General features: G+C 40.7%; 1 pseudogene; it reads right to left on the bottom strand.

Moving 5' to 3' along the window:
• Positions 1-2,331: 2,331 nt before the first annotated feature.
• Positions 2,332-14,538, bottom strand: part of LOC112909202 (U6 snRNA-associated Sm-like protein LSm8) — a 28,158-nt pseudogene continuing 15,951 nt past the window's right edge.

The raw sequence follows: 14,538 nt of genomic DNA on the forward strand, positions 1-14,538 counted from the left end.
CTCTGACCTTGAAGACTGAACAGCACATTCTTCTACACATTCTGATTGATAGGAATATAGGGAGTGCAAGATCTCTACCTTCTCAAGAGTAACAGGGAACAATCAAGGTATGCTTGCACAAACTAGCTATTTGGTACATACCATTCAGGCTGCCATAACAGAATACCATAGACTGGGTAACTTAACAGAAATTGATTTTCTCATCGCTCCGTAAGTTGGAAAGTCCCAGATCCAGGTTCAATTTCTGGTGAGTGCTACCTTTCTAGCTTACAGAAAGTTCCCTTTCTTACACGGGAGAGTTAGTGTGTGTGTGTGTGTGGAGAGAGAGAGAGAGAGAGAAAGAGAGAGAGAAAGAGAGAGAGAGAGAGTTCTGTTTCTTTTCCTCGTCTTATAAGGGTACAGCTCTATCGAATTAAGGCCCAATTCTTATGAACTCATTTACTCTGTGACTCCTTCATAATCCTCTTCTCCAAATATGGTCACATTGGAAAATCAGGTTTCAACATAGGAATTTTGGGGAGGACACAATTCATTTATAACAATCTCCATCATTGAATAGTCCACCTTCTGCTTTCATACATCTATAGGGTCAGGGAACTCATTTGCCTGCCTATGCTATCTTTTCTAATGCTTCATATCAATAATTGCTTTGATGATTTTTCTTGCATTCAGCAAGCATATGTCTCTTGGGAGTTTGTATCTACTTCTTCCAGTTCTCCCTTTAGGATTGTATTGATTTATCTGCTCACATAAAGGACTTTGATTTTAAATTATTTGAGTGACCCATTAATCCTAGCCCACTTTGCATACGGCAATATAAAATAGTTGACTAAATTTACCTCCCATGGAAGATATTCTATGTTTGTTCATCCAATACCCATTCCAACCTCTTTTTAGTTTGGTTTCTTGTTCAATTAAGTTAGAGAACTAATATCTACATTGCATATATGCATACATACACAAATGTGTATATTTTTAAATTTTTTGGTAGATGAAAAAATTTCATCTACTTTTTTGGTAGATGATGTATAGGCATGTGATCCAAATTTGGTTAAGAGGCTGCAAATTTATCATACTTGGAAGTAGAAGAAAGAAAAATGAATCTGGGGCCATATGGATTGGCTTGGATCTTATGGAAATCATGACAGAAGCATCCAATTCTTTCAGACAATCTGCGCAAAATGTCACATATAGTCTCTAATGTCATAGCACTGAGTATTGGATAGTGAATAGTCTCCTAGAATATTCTCATGATGTGACTTTGCTCCTGGCTGAATTGTCCCTAGCTGTGTGACATCTAAGCCTGGTTTTGTGTCTCTTCTGGAGGTCCAGTAATTTAATAATCTTTAACAAATTGCTTTCTATATAAATCAAGTAGATCCAACTTTACAGTGTCTGCAACTAAAAATTAACCTATGTAACTAAAGTTCTTACCCCAACTACAGCGGCTAGGTCCATTTGAAAACACATTAGTCGAATTATTTGAGGTTCAGAAGACTTCCTTGCACTCATTTAAAAATACCTTTCCGTATTGAGTCTACAAGTGTCTGTGGTCTTGAGTATATCTCATCAGGTCTTTGTCACAGGTATTAAATAGGGGAAAAAAACAAAATACATCTTATTTAGAAAGATAAGCTAGTAAAGAAAAAGATTGCTTGGGGCACAGTGTAAAAACCACTGAAACAAAGTTGAGAAACTGAATTCTTGTTTTAGCTTTTTACTTCCTCTGATAACATGTGAGTCCCTTATCCTCTCTGGACTTTAGTTTCCTTCAATGAATAAATAAACTCAGTGATTTTTAACTTTTTTGCATGTCATGGACTCTTAAAAAGCATATAAAATCTATGGAATATTTTCCATAAAATGCACACACACACACACACACACACACACACTCTAAAATTTCATACAATTTCAGAGATTCTTTAAGCTGAGGGACCTGTATTTTAAATTTTATCAAATATCATGGCAATACCCCTGGAATTCAACATTTCTTTTCCTTTTATACCACATCTCCTTCTCTGCCATTACTCAGATCTAAAAATACTAGCATAAGCCTGTATGCAACACAATAAGCACCTTCTTTTCCACTTACAATGACTCTTAGAAAAGAAACATCAAGGAAAATAGAAAAAAGGATAAGGGAAATTATCTCTCATTAGAATCAAGGTAATTTACACTGAGCTCATCTATATTTTATTCAAAGAAATGTAGAAATATTTTAATTTGCATATCATATTACAATGAATCAATATGGAGTCAAAGTCCACCATTACACAATCATAAAATTCTATACATAATTCTCAGAATAATTAGTTTCCATGCAAAGATTTACAGATGTCTAGGGTTTGTAGTTTTTTCTAATTGTGTTATAGAGTTTAGAAGTTCTGCTGGAATATTCCCAAAATCAAGTGCAGGATCTGTTTCTTCATAAATTTCTCCAAAGACTGCAACATCGTCACTTGTTACAATGCATAACCTTAGTACCACTTGTTTTACTCTTGTGAAGAGCTGAACACTAGTTCATGGTTTTCATCCATACTCAAGTTTATGGTCTGGTTAAAGCATCGCAGTGTTTCCACAATCATTCTTTCCATAGAAGTAATAATTGCAATAGGTTGGTTGATGTAGTTCTCCAAGGCAGATGTAATGTTGTTGGGCCCAAGTGCTCTGGGGAACACAGTAGCACAGGTGACAAGGGAAGCTAAAAATGCCTGCCTGAGCTCATCTATATTATGCTATACTAGTATACTGTAATTATAATTATACTATATTGGACAATTAGTACAATTGTCTCAGGGCTTCAGTTTCCTCCCTTGTAAAATGAGGAAGTCGGACAGATCAGCAGTTTCTAACCATTTGGGGGATTATTATCTGAAAACCCTCATTTTCTGGGCCCTTTCTACCAGGCTGCATTTCTGATAGCAGACAGGCTATATTGGTAACCCTCATAAGTCCGGTGGTTCTTAACACATTCTGGTCTGGGCCTTTTCAAGTATCTGATTAAAATAAGGAACATACTACCAAAAAAGTGTTCATATATATGCACACAGAAATTTTTTATAAATGTTTTTAGAGATTCCAGGACTTTCTGATGGCCATGCATAGCTCACCAGTAAAAACTCCTATACAGGAAGATGTTTAAAAATATTTAAAAAAATATTTAAGTTCAATTTGGTTAACATATACTGTATTATTAGTTTCAAGGGTAGAATTTAGTGATTCGTGAGTTGCATATTACACCCAGTGCTCATTGCATCAAGTGCTCTCCTTAAAAAATATTTTGCTTCCAGTACCCTGTGAGTTTCTTATGTGGTCAGCAGGTCTGGCCAAAGACAAAAATGGGTGGTGGATCCTTCCTCACACCCTTCTTTTTTTTTTTTATGTCTCATATTTCAAGGTTTATTTAGGTTAAAAAAATTTTTTTTAATTAACTTTTATCGGTGTTCAATTTACCAACATACAGAAAAACACCCAGTGCTCATCCGGTCAAGTGTCCACCTCAGTGCCCGTCACCCATTCCCCTCCAACACCCGCCCTCCTCCCCTTCCACCACCCCTAGTTCGTTTCCCCGAGTTAGGAGTCTTTATGTTCTGTCTCCCTTCCTGATATTTCCCAACATTTCTTTTCCCTTCCTTTATATTCCCTTTCACTATTATTCATATTCCCCAAATGAATGAGAACATACACTGTTTGTCCTTCTCCGACTGACTTATTTCACTCAGCATAATACCCTCCAGTTCCATCCACGAGGAAGCAAATGGTGGGTATTTGTCGTTTCTAATTGCTGAGTAATATTCCATTGTATACATAAACCACATCTTCTTTATCCATTCATCTTTCGATGGACACCGCGGCTCCTTCCACAGTTTGGCTATTGTGGCCATTGCTGCTATAAACATCGGGGTGCAGGTGTCCCGACGTTTCATTGCATCTGAATCTTTGGGGTAAATCCCCAACAGTGCAATTGCTGGGTCGTAGGGCAGGTCTATTTTTAACTCTTTGAGGAACCTCCACACAGTTTTCCAGAGTGGCTGCACCAGTTCACATTCCCACCAACAGTGTAAGAGGGTTCCCTTTTCTCCGCATCCTCTCCAACATTTGTTGTTTCCTGCCTTGTTAATTTTCCCCATTCTCACTGGTGTGAGGTGGTATCTCATTGTGGTTTTGATTTGTATTTCCCTGATGGCAAGTGATGCAGAGCATTTTCTCATGTGCTTGTTGGCCATGTCCATGTCTTCCTCTGTGAGATTTCTCTTCATGTCTTTTGCCCATTTCATGATTGGATTGTTTGTTTCTTTGGTGTTGAGTTTAATAAGTTCTTTATAGATTTTGGAAACTAGCCCTTTATCTGATATGTCATTTGCAAATATCTTCTCCCATTCTGTAGGTTGTCTTTTAGTTTTGTTGACTGTATCCTTTGCTGTGCAAAAGCTTCTTATCTTGATGAAGTCCCAATAGTTCATTTTTGCTTTTGTTTCTTTTGCCTTTGTGGATGTATCTTGCAAGAAGTTACTGTGGCCAAGTTCAAAAAGGGTGTTGCCTGTGTTCTCCTCTAGGATTTTGATGGAATCTTGTCTCACATTTAGATCTCTCATCATTTTGAGTTTATCTTTGTGTATGGTGAAAGAGAGTGGTCTAGTTTCATTCTTCTGCATGTGGATGTCCAATTTTCCCAGCACCATTTATTGAAGAGACTGTCTTTCTTCCAATGGATAGTCTTTCCTCCTTTATCGAATATTAGATGACCGTACATTTCAGGGTCCACTTCTGGGTTCTCTATTCTGTTCCATTGATCTATGTGTCTGTTTTTGTGCCAGTACCACACTGTCTTGATGACCACAGCTTTGTAGTACAACCTGAAATCTGGCATTGTGATGCCCCCAGCTATGGTTTTCTTTTTTAAAATTCCCCTGGCTATTCGGGGTCTTTTCTGATTCCACACAAATCTTAAAATAATTTGTTCTAACTCTCTGAAGAAAGTCCATGGTGTTTTGATAGGGATTGCATTAACCGTTTCAATTGCCCTGGGTAACATTGACATTTTTACAATATTAATTCTGCCAATCCATGAGCATGGAATATTTTTCCATCTCTTTGTGTCTTCCTCAATTTCTTTCAGAAGTGTTCTATAGTTTTTAGGGTATAGATCTTTTACCTCTTTGGTTAGGTTTATTCCTAGGTATCTTATGCTTTTGGGTGCAATTGTAAATGGGATTGACTCCTTAATTTCTCTTTCTTCAGTCTCATTGTTAGTGTATAGAAATGCCATTGATTTCTGGGCATTGATTTTGTATCCTGCCACGCTACCAAATTGCTGTATGAGTTCTAGCAATCTTGGGGTGGAGGCTTTTGGGTTTTCTATGTAGAGTATCATGTCATCGGCGAAGAGGGAGAGTTTGACTTCTTCCTTGCCAATTTGAATGCCTTTAATGTCTTTTTGTTGTCTGATTGCTGAGGCGAGGACTTCCAGAACTATGTTGAACAGCAGTGGTGAGAGTGGACATCCCTGTCTTGTTCCTGATCTTAGGGGAAAGGCTCCCAGTGCTTCCCCATTGAGAATGATATTTGCTGTGGGCTTTTCGTAGATGGCTTTTAAGATGTCGAGGAAAGTTCCCTCTATCCCAACACTCTGAAGGGTTTTGATCAGGAATGGATGCTGTATTTTGTCAAATGCTTTCTCTGCATCTAATGAGAGTATCATATGGTTCTTGGTTTTTCTCTTGCTGATATGATGAATCACATTGATGGTTTTACGAGTGTTGAACCAGCCTTGTGTCCCAGGGATAAATCCTACTTGGTCATTATGAATAATTTTCTTAATGTGTTGTTGGATCCTATTGGCTAGTATCTTGTTGAGAATTTTTGCATCCATGTTCATCAGGGATATTGGTCTGTAATTCTCCTTTTTGGTGGGGTCTTTGTCTGGTTTCGGAATTAAGGTGATGCTGGCCTCATAGAACGAATTTGGAAGTACTCCGTCTCTTTCTATCTTTCCAAACAGCTTTAGTAGAATAGGTATGATTTCTTCTTTAAACGTTTGGTAGAATTCCCCTGGGAAGCCATCTGGCCCTGGACTCTTGTGTCTTGGGAGGTTTTTGATGACTGCTTCAATTTCCTCCCTGGTTATTGGCCTGTTCAGGTTTTCTATTTCTTCCTGCTCCAGTTTTGGTAGTTTGTGGCTTTCCAGGAATGCGTCCATTTCTTCTAGATTTCCTAATTTATTGGCGTATAGCTGTTCATAATATGTTTTTAAAATCGTTTGTATTTCCTTGGTGTTGGTAGTGATGTCCCCTTTCTCATTCATGATTTTATTAATTTGAGTCTTCTCTCTCTTCTTTTTAATAAGGTTGGCTAATGGTTTATCTATTTTATTAGTTCTTTCAAAGAACCAACTCCTGGTTCTGTTGATCTGTTCCACAGTTCTTTTGGTCTCGATATCATTGAGTTCTGCTCGAATTTTAACTAACTCTCTTCTTCTGCTGGGGGTGGGGTCTATTTGTTGCTTTTTCTCTAGTTCCTTTATGTGTAAGGTGAGCTTTTGAATTTGAGATCTTTCCAGTTTTTGAATGGATGCTTGTATTGCAATGTATTTCCCCCTCAGGACTGCTTTTGCTGCATCCCAAAGATTTTGAACGGTTGTATCTTCATTCTCATTAGTTTCCATGAATCTTTTTAATTCTTCCTTAATATCCTGGTTGACCTTTTCATCTTTTAGCAGGATGGTCCTTAACCTCCACGTGTTTGTGGTCCTTCCATACTTCTTGTTGTGATTAAGTTCTAATTTCAAGGCATTATGGTCTGAGAATATACAGGGGACTATCCCGATGTTTTGGTATCGGTTCAGACCCGATTTGTGACCCAGTATGTGGTCTATTCTGGAGAAAGTTCCATGTGCACTTGAGAAGAATGTGTATTCAGTTGAGTTTGGATGTAAAGTTCTGTAGATATCTGTGAAATCCATCTGGTCCAGTGTATCATTTAAAGCTCTCGTTTTCTTGGAGATGTTGTGCTTAGAAGACCTGTCGAGTGTAGAAAGATCTAGATTGAAGTCACCAAGTATAAGTGTATTATTATCAAGGTATTTCTTGAGTTTGGTTATTAATTGGTTTAAATATTTGGCAGCTCCCACATTCGGGGCATATATATTGAGGAGTGTTAAGTCCTCTGGTTGGATAGATCCTTTGAGTATGAGATAGTGTCCCTCTTCATCTCTCACTATAGTCTTCGGGGTAAATTTTAATTTATCTGATATAAGGATGGCAACCCCTGCTTTCTTTTGAGGACCATTTGAATGGTAAATGGTTCTCCAACCTTTTATTCTCAGGTTGTAGGTGTCCTTCTGTCTAAAATGAGTCTCTTGTAGACAGCAAATAGATGGGTCCTGCTTTTTTATCCAGTCTGAAACCCTGCGCCTTTTGATGGGGTCATTAAGCCCGTTCACATTCAGAGTTACTATTGATAGATATGAGTTTAGTGTCATCATATCTATTCAGTCCTTGTTTTTGTGGATTGTTCCACTGAACTTCTTTTTAAAGGGGAATTTTAAGAGTCCCCCTTAAAATTTCTTGCAGAGCTGGTTTGGAGGTTACATATTCTTTCAGTTCCTGCCTGTCTTGGAAGCTCTTTATCTCTCCTTCCATTTTGAATGAAAGCCTTGCTGGGTAAAGTATTCTTGGTTGCATGTTCTTTTCATTTAGGACCCTGAATATATCCTGCCAGCCCTTTCTGGCCTGCCAGGTCTCTGTGGAGAGGTCTGCTGTTACCCTAATATTCCTCCCCATAAAAGTCAGGGACTTTTTTTCTCTTGCTGCTTTAAGGATCTTCTCCTTATCTTTGGAATTTGCAAGCTTCACTATTAAATGTCGAGGTGTTGAACGTTTTTTGTTGATTTTAGGGGGGGATCTCTCTATTTCCTGGATCTGAATGCCTGTTTCCCTTCCCAGATTCGGAAAGTTTTCAGCTAGGATTTGTTCAAATACATATTCTGGCCCTCTGTCCCTTTCGGCACCCTCAGGAACCCCAATTAAACGTAGGTTTTTCCTCAGGCTATCATTTATTTCCCTTAATCTATCCTCATGGTCTTTTAATTGCCTGTCTCTTTTTTCCTCAGTTTCCCTCTTTGCCATCATCTTGTCTTCTATGTCACTCACTCGTTCTTCCACCTCGTCAAGCCTCGTCGTTAGGACTTCTAGCTTGGATTGCATCTCATTTAATTGATTTTTAATTTCTGCCTGATTGTATCTAAATTCTGCAGTCATGAAGTCTCTTGAGTCCTTTATGGTTTTTTCTAGAGCCACCAGTAGCTGTAAAATAGTGCTTCTGAATTGGCTTTCTGACATTGAATTGTAATCCATATTTTGTAACTCTGTGGGAGAGTGGGCTGTTTCTGATTCTTTTTTTTGATGTGAGGTTTTCCTTCTAGTCATTTTGCTCAGTGCAGAGTGGCCAAAAACAAGTTGTATTGGGAAAAGGAGAAAAAGAGAGAGAAGGAAAGAAAAGAGAAAAAGAAAAAAGAGAAAGAAGAAAAAATAGGGGGAAAAGAGAAGAACAAGAAAGAAAAAGAAAGAAAGGAGAAAAAAGAAAAAAAAAGGGGGGGGGTGGGGGAAGCAATCAGAAATCGAGAGAAAAAAAAAAGCACAAAACAAAATAAAACAAAAACAAAAACAAAAAAACAAAAAACAAAAAACAAACCACGGGGGAGTATCTTCCGATTCTGTGTACTTTAAGTCCCTTGACTTCCCTTGGAACTGGTCCGTGTCGCTGGTCTTCTGGGGGAGGGGCCTGCTGTGCTGATTCTCAGGTGTTAGCACTTGGGGGAGCTGCTCTGCCCCTGCCTGGTGCAGGGCTCAGTGGGGGTTGTTCACCCCGTGAGGCCCCGGGAGGAAGCCACAGTGGCCGGGGCAGCTCTGGGGCCCTGGAGTCAGCCCCCGCAGTAGCTCCGGGGCTCTCCGTCTGCAGGGCCTGGGGGCTCCGCGGCAGGGCCGCTGATCTGCTCAGCTCCAGGCAGGAGCGTCCTCGCTGTCCTGGGCCCTCCCGGCCTCTGCCTGTTCCGGGGGAGGCTGGATCCTGGGCTGTGTCCCGGTGCCTGTGCTCCGGGGCCTGCGCTGTTGGATTCGCGCTCCTGGCGGTGCAGCCCCCTCTGCGGAGCCGCCGCCCGAGCCCCTCAGAGCTGTTCCCGGAGCCGCGCCGCCCCCTCCGCGGAGCTTCTTCCTCCGCCGAGCCGCCGCCACTGAGCTGTTCCCGGAGCCTCGCAGCCCCCTCCGCGGAGCCGCCGCCCGAGCCCCTCCGAGCTGTTCCCGGAGCCGCGCCGCCCCCTCCGCGGAGCTTCTTCCTCCGCCCGAGCCGCCGCCGCCAAGCTGCTCCCGGAGCCCTGCAGCCCCCTCCGCGGAGCCGCCGCCCGAGCCCCTCGAGCTGCTCCGGGTCCCGCCGAGCGCTGCAGCCCTTAGGGAGCTCGGCGCACTCTCCCGGGGCGCAGTTCCTCTGTTCCTGTCCCAGGGAGCCCGAGGGCATCCCCGCCTTTCTGGGGATCCTGCTCCAATTCCCCGGGAGGTCTTTCCGCGGGGAAGGTTGGTGCAGCTCCTGCTCCTCCGGGACGGGGCTCTCCTGCCCTGGGGACACTCGCCCCGGCCTCAGCCCGGCTCCTCGCGGGGCCCCTCCCCCTTGGAGGCCTTTTGTTCCTTTATTTCTTTTTCCCCGTCTTCCTACCTTGATAGAAGCGCGAACTCTTCTCACTGTAGCGTTCCAGCTGGTCTGTCTTTAAATCTCAGGCCGAATTCGTAGATTTTCAGGATGATTGGATGGTTTTCTAGGTAATTTGTTGAGGACAGGTGACTTGGAGACCCTGCTCTGCCGCCATCTTGCCCCTCCCCCCCCTCACACCCTTCTCATTCCTCTCCAGCATTCCTGTCCTGTTGATTATCCCCAAATTGCCAGGGTATCCACTGAAAGTAGATTTACCTAATAGATTTACACTAAAGGAATTCGAGGCTATATATGTTACCTTTCAAGACAGTTTGCTTTTGCAAAAAGGACAGTGAATTGGAAGAACCAAAAAGAAGACAATTGGAATACTGACTTCAGATGTGGTGGCAGGTATTTGAGTGGGCTTTGGGGGATTATAACTCTTGCATTGAATACTGTATTGTATAGCACAAGTGACCAGGTTTATTTATGGATAAGGGTGTTTCATTCTATGAAAGCCTTTGTCCACACGTATATATCTGAATACAGGCATTATATAGTGACTGTTGTGGGCTTCTGTTGAATCCTTTATCACATGGGTCTGATACAATAGATATTCTCACTTATTGTTGATTATAAAGTCTTAAAATCAGTAACAATAAAACCACTCCTGCCTTGAATTCTGGTCTATGCATGCAGATCCAAACAGCACTCCTTTGCTTAATTCCCTTGAGTGCTATTTTTGATTGAAATATCCAGCGCTCAATTACACTTACTCTGTGACTTTTAGTAGAATGTTCTCTGGACATTTTTGAAATATCAAATTAGGCTCCCTCAAGGCCCCAAACTGGTTGTCTTATTGCTATGGCTAAGACTTCCAGGACTCTGTTGAATAAAATTGGAGAGAGTGGACGTCCTTGTCTTATTCCTGATCTTAATATTTCCCCATTGAGTATGATGTTTGCCATAGGTATTTCCATTATACCCTTTATTATGTTGAGGTATGTTCCCTCTAGACCTATTTCGTTGAGGGCTTTTATCATGAAAGAATGTTGCAATTTGCAAAATATGCTTTCTGCATCTATTGAAATGATGATATGATTTTTATCCTTTATCTTATTGATGTGGGAAAGCATGTTAATTGATTTGCAAATATTGAACCACCTTTGCATACCAGAAACAAATCCACCTGATAGCGATGAATGATTTTTTTAAATTGGAGTTCAATTTGCCAACATATAGCATAACACCCAGTGCTCATCCCATCAAGTGCCCCCTCACTGCCCGTCACCCAGTCACCCCTACCTCCCACCCACTTCCCTTTCCACCACCCCTTGCTCGTTTCCCAGAGTTAGGAGTCTCTCATATTCTGTCTCCCTTTCTGATATTTCCCACTAATTTTGTCTTCTTTCCCCTTTATTCCCTTTCACTATTTTTTATATTCCCCAAATGAATGAGACCATATAATGTTTGTCCTTCTCCGATTGACTTATTTCAATCAACATAATACCCTCCAGTTCCATCCACGTTGAAGCAAATGGTGGGTATTTGTCGTTTCTAATGGCTGAGTAATATTCCATTGTACACATAGACCAAAATTCTTTATCCATTCATCTTTCGATGGACACCAAACCTCCTTCCACAGTTTGGCTATTGTGGACATTGCTGCTATAAACATTGGGGTGCAGGTGTCCTGGTGTTTCACTGCATCTGTATCTTTGGGGTAAATCCCCAGCAGTGCAATTGCTGGGTCCTGGGCAGATCTATTTTTAACTCTTTGAGGAACCTCCACACAGATTTCCAGAGTGGCTGCACCAGTTCACATTCCCACAAACAGTGCAAGAGGGTTCCCCTTTCCCACATCCTCTCCAGCATTTGTGGTTTCCTGCCTTGTTAATTGTCCCATTCTCACTGGTGTGAGGTGGTATCTCATTGTGGTTTTGACTTGTATTTCCCGGATGGCCAGTGATGCGGAACATATACTCATGTGGTTGTTGGCCATGTTTCTGTCTTCCTCTGTGAAATTTCTGTTCATGTCTTTTGCCCATTTCATGACTGGATTGTTTGTTTCTTTGATGTTGAGTTTAATAAGTTCTTTACAGATGTTGGATACTAGCCCTTTATCTGCTAGGTCATTTGCAAATATCTTCTCCCATTCTGTAAGTTGTCTTTTAATTTTTTTGACTGTTTCTTTTGCTGTGCAAAAAACTTCTTATCTTGATGAAGTCCCAATAGTTCATTTTCCGTTTTGTTTCCCCTGCCTTCATGGATGTATCTTGCAAGAAGTTACTGTGGCCAAGTTCAAAAAGGGTGTTGCCTCTGTTCTCCTCTAAGATTTTGATGGATTCTTGTCTCACATTTAGATCTTTCATCCATTTTGACTTTATTTTAGTGTATGGTGTAAGAGAATGGTGCAGTTTCATTCTTATGCATGTGGAAGTCCAATTTTTCCAGCACCATTTATTGAAGAGACTGTCTTTTTTTCCAGTGGATAGTCTTTCCTTCTTTGTCGAATATTAGTTGACCATAAAGTTGAGGATCCACTTCTGGATTCTCTATTCTGTTCTATTGACCTATGTGTCTGTCTTTGTGCCAGTACCACACTGTATGTATGACCACAGCTTAGTAGTACAACCTGAAATCTAGCATCATCATGCCCCCAGCTATGGTTGGGGCCAATAAATTAGGCAATCTAGAAGAAACGGATGCATTTATGGAAAACCAAAAACTATCAAAACTGGAACAGGAAGAAATAGAAAACCTGAACAGGCCAATTACCAGGGAGAAAATTGAAGCAGTCATACAAAACCTCCCGACACACAAAAGTCCAGGGCCAGATGGCTTCCCAGGGGAATTCTATCAAACGTTTAAAGAAGAAACCATACCTATTCTACTAAAGCTGTTCGGGAAGATAGAAAGAGATGGAATACTTCCAAACTTGTTCTATGAGGCCAGCATCACCTTAATTCTAAAACCAAAGACCCCACCAAAAAGGAGAATTATAGGCCCATATCCCTGATGAGCACGGATGCAATAATTCTCAACAAGACACTAGCCAATAGGATCCAACAATACATTAAGAAGATTATTCACCATGGCCAAGTGGGATTTATCCCTGGGATTCAAGGCTGGTTCAACACACATAAAGCAATCAATGTGATTGATGATATCAGCAAGAGAAAAAACAAGAACCATATGATCCTCTCAATAGATGCAGAGAAAGCATTTGACAAAATACAGCATCCATTCCTGATAAAAACTCTTCAGAGTGTAGGGGACACTCATCAGCATCTTAAAAGCCATCTACAAAGAGCCCACAGCAAATATCATTCTCAATGGGAAGCACTAGGAGCCTTTCCCCAAGATCAGGAAAAGAAAGGGATGTGTACTCTCACTACTGCTATTCAACATAGTACTAGAAGTCCTAGCCTCAGAAATCAGGCAACAAAAAGAAGTAAAAGGCATTCAGATTGGCAAAGAAGTCAAACTCTCCCTCTTTGCCGATGATATGATACTGTGCATAGAAAACCCAAAAGACTCAACCCCAGGATTGCTAGAACTCATACAGCAATTTGGCAGTGTGGCAGGATAAAAAATCAATGCCCAGAAATCAGTGGCATTTGTATACACTAACAATGAGACTGAAGAAAAAGAAATTAAGGAGTCAATCCCATTGACAATTGCACCCAAAAACATAAGATACCTAGGAATAAACCTAACCAAAGAGGGAAAGCATCTATACCCTCAAAACTACAGAACACTTCTGAAAGAAATTGAGGAAGACACATGAGATGGAAAAATATTCCATGCTCATGGATTGGCAGAATTAATATTGTGAAAATGTCAATGCTACCCAGAGCAATTTACACATTTAATACAATCCCTATCAAAATACCATGAATGATTTTTTTTTAAAGATTTATTTATTTATCTGTTAGAGACACAGAGAGAGGCATAGAAATAGGCAGAGGGAGAAGCAGGCTGCCTGCAGGGAGCCTGATGCGGGAATCAATCCCAGGAACCCTGGAACATGACCTGAGCCAGAGGTAGGGGTTCAACCACTGAGCCACCCAGGTGCCCCTGGCAAATGATTTTTTAAAATATATTAATGGATTCCATTTGTGAAAAATATTGACCTGTTGTTCTCTTTTTTGGTACTGTCTTTATCTGATTTTGGTGTCAGGGTAATGCTTGTCTCATAGAATGAATTTGAAATTTTTCTTTCCTTTTCTTCTCTCTCTCTTTCTTTGGAATAGTTTGAGAAGAATAAGTATTAACTCTTCCTTAAATGTTTGATAGTATTCCCCTGTTAAGCCATCTGGTCCTGATCCAATATATAATAAGAAATGAGCGTAGTCTTGAGTAAACTGCCTCTGGCTACTGGGCTACTTGGGATAGAAACAACTTTCTACCAATCTCCCTTCGCTTTCTTTCTGGACTCAGTAAATTTCTGTAGTGTGCATTGTTTTCCCATCTCCTTTCATGATCAAGTCAGAGATTGTCCCTGGAAGAAAAACAAAAAATACCGATGTAAGATATCAGTGAAAACTTTGGCAGAGAAGGAAGGAGTTGAGCAAGTGATCTGTCCTTGGACTGCTTGTAATTTTGGTACTGAAGGTAATTTGCAGTCTATTTAGATCTATCTGGGAGTTCCACAAATACAAAGTCTACCTTATGCCATAAGCCCATAATCACAAAGCTATGATAATTTTTATCTTAGTCATGTGCATCTCCTGAATCAATATTTATGTTATTCTTTTATTTCCCCCACATTAATAATGATTAACATAATTTAGTTGCTACTGTATATATACTTTACCAAAAAGTACGACTATAGCCTGAGTATCAGCAAAG

Source organism: Vulpes vulpes, chromosome X, assembly GCF_048418805.1.
Source record: "Vulpes vulpes isolate BD-2025 chromosome X, VulVul3, whole genome shotgun sequence".
NCBI lineage: Eukaryota > Metazoa > Chordata > Mammalia > Carnivora > Canidae > Vulpes > Vulpes vulpes.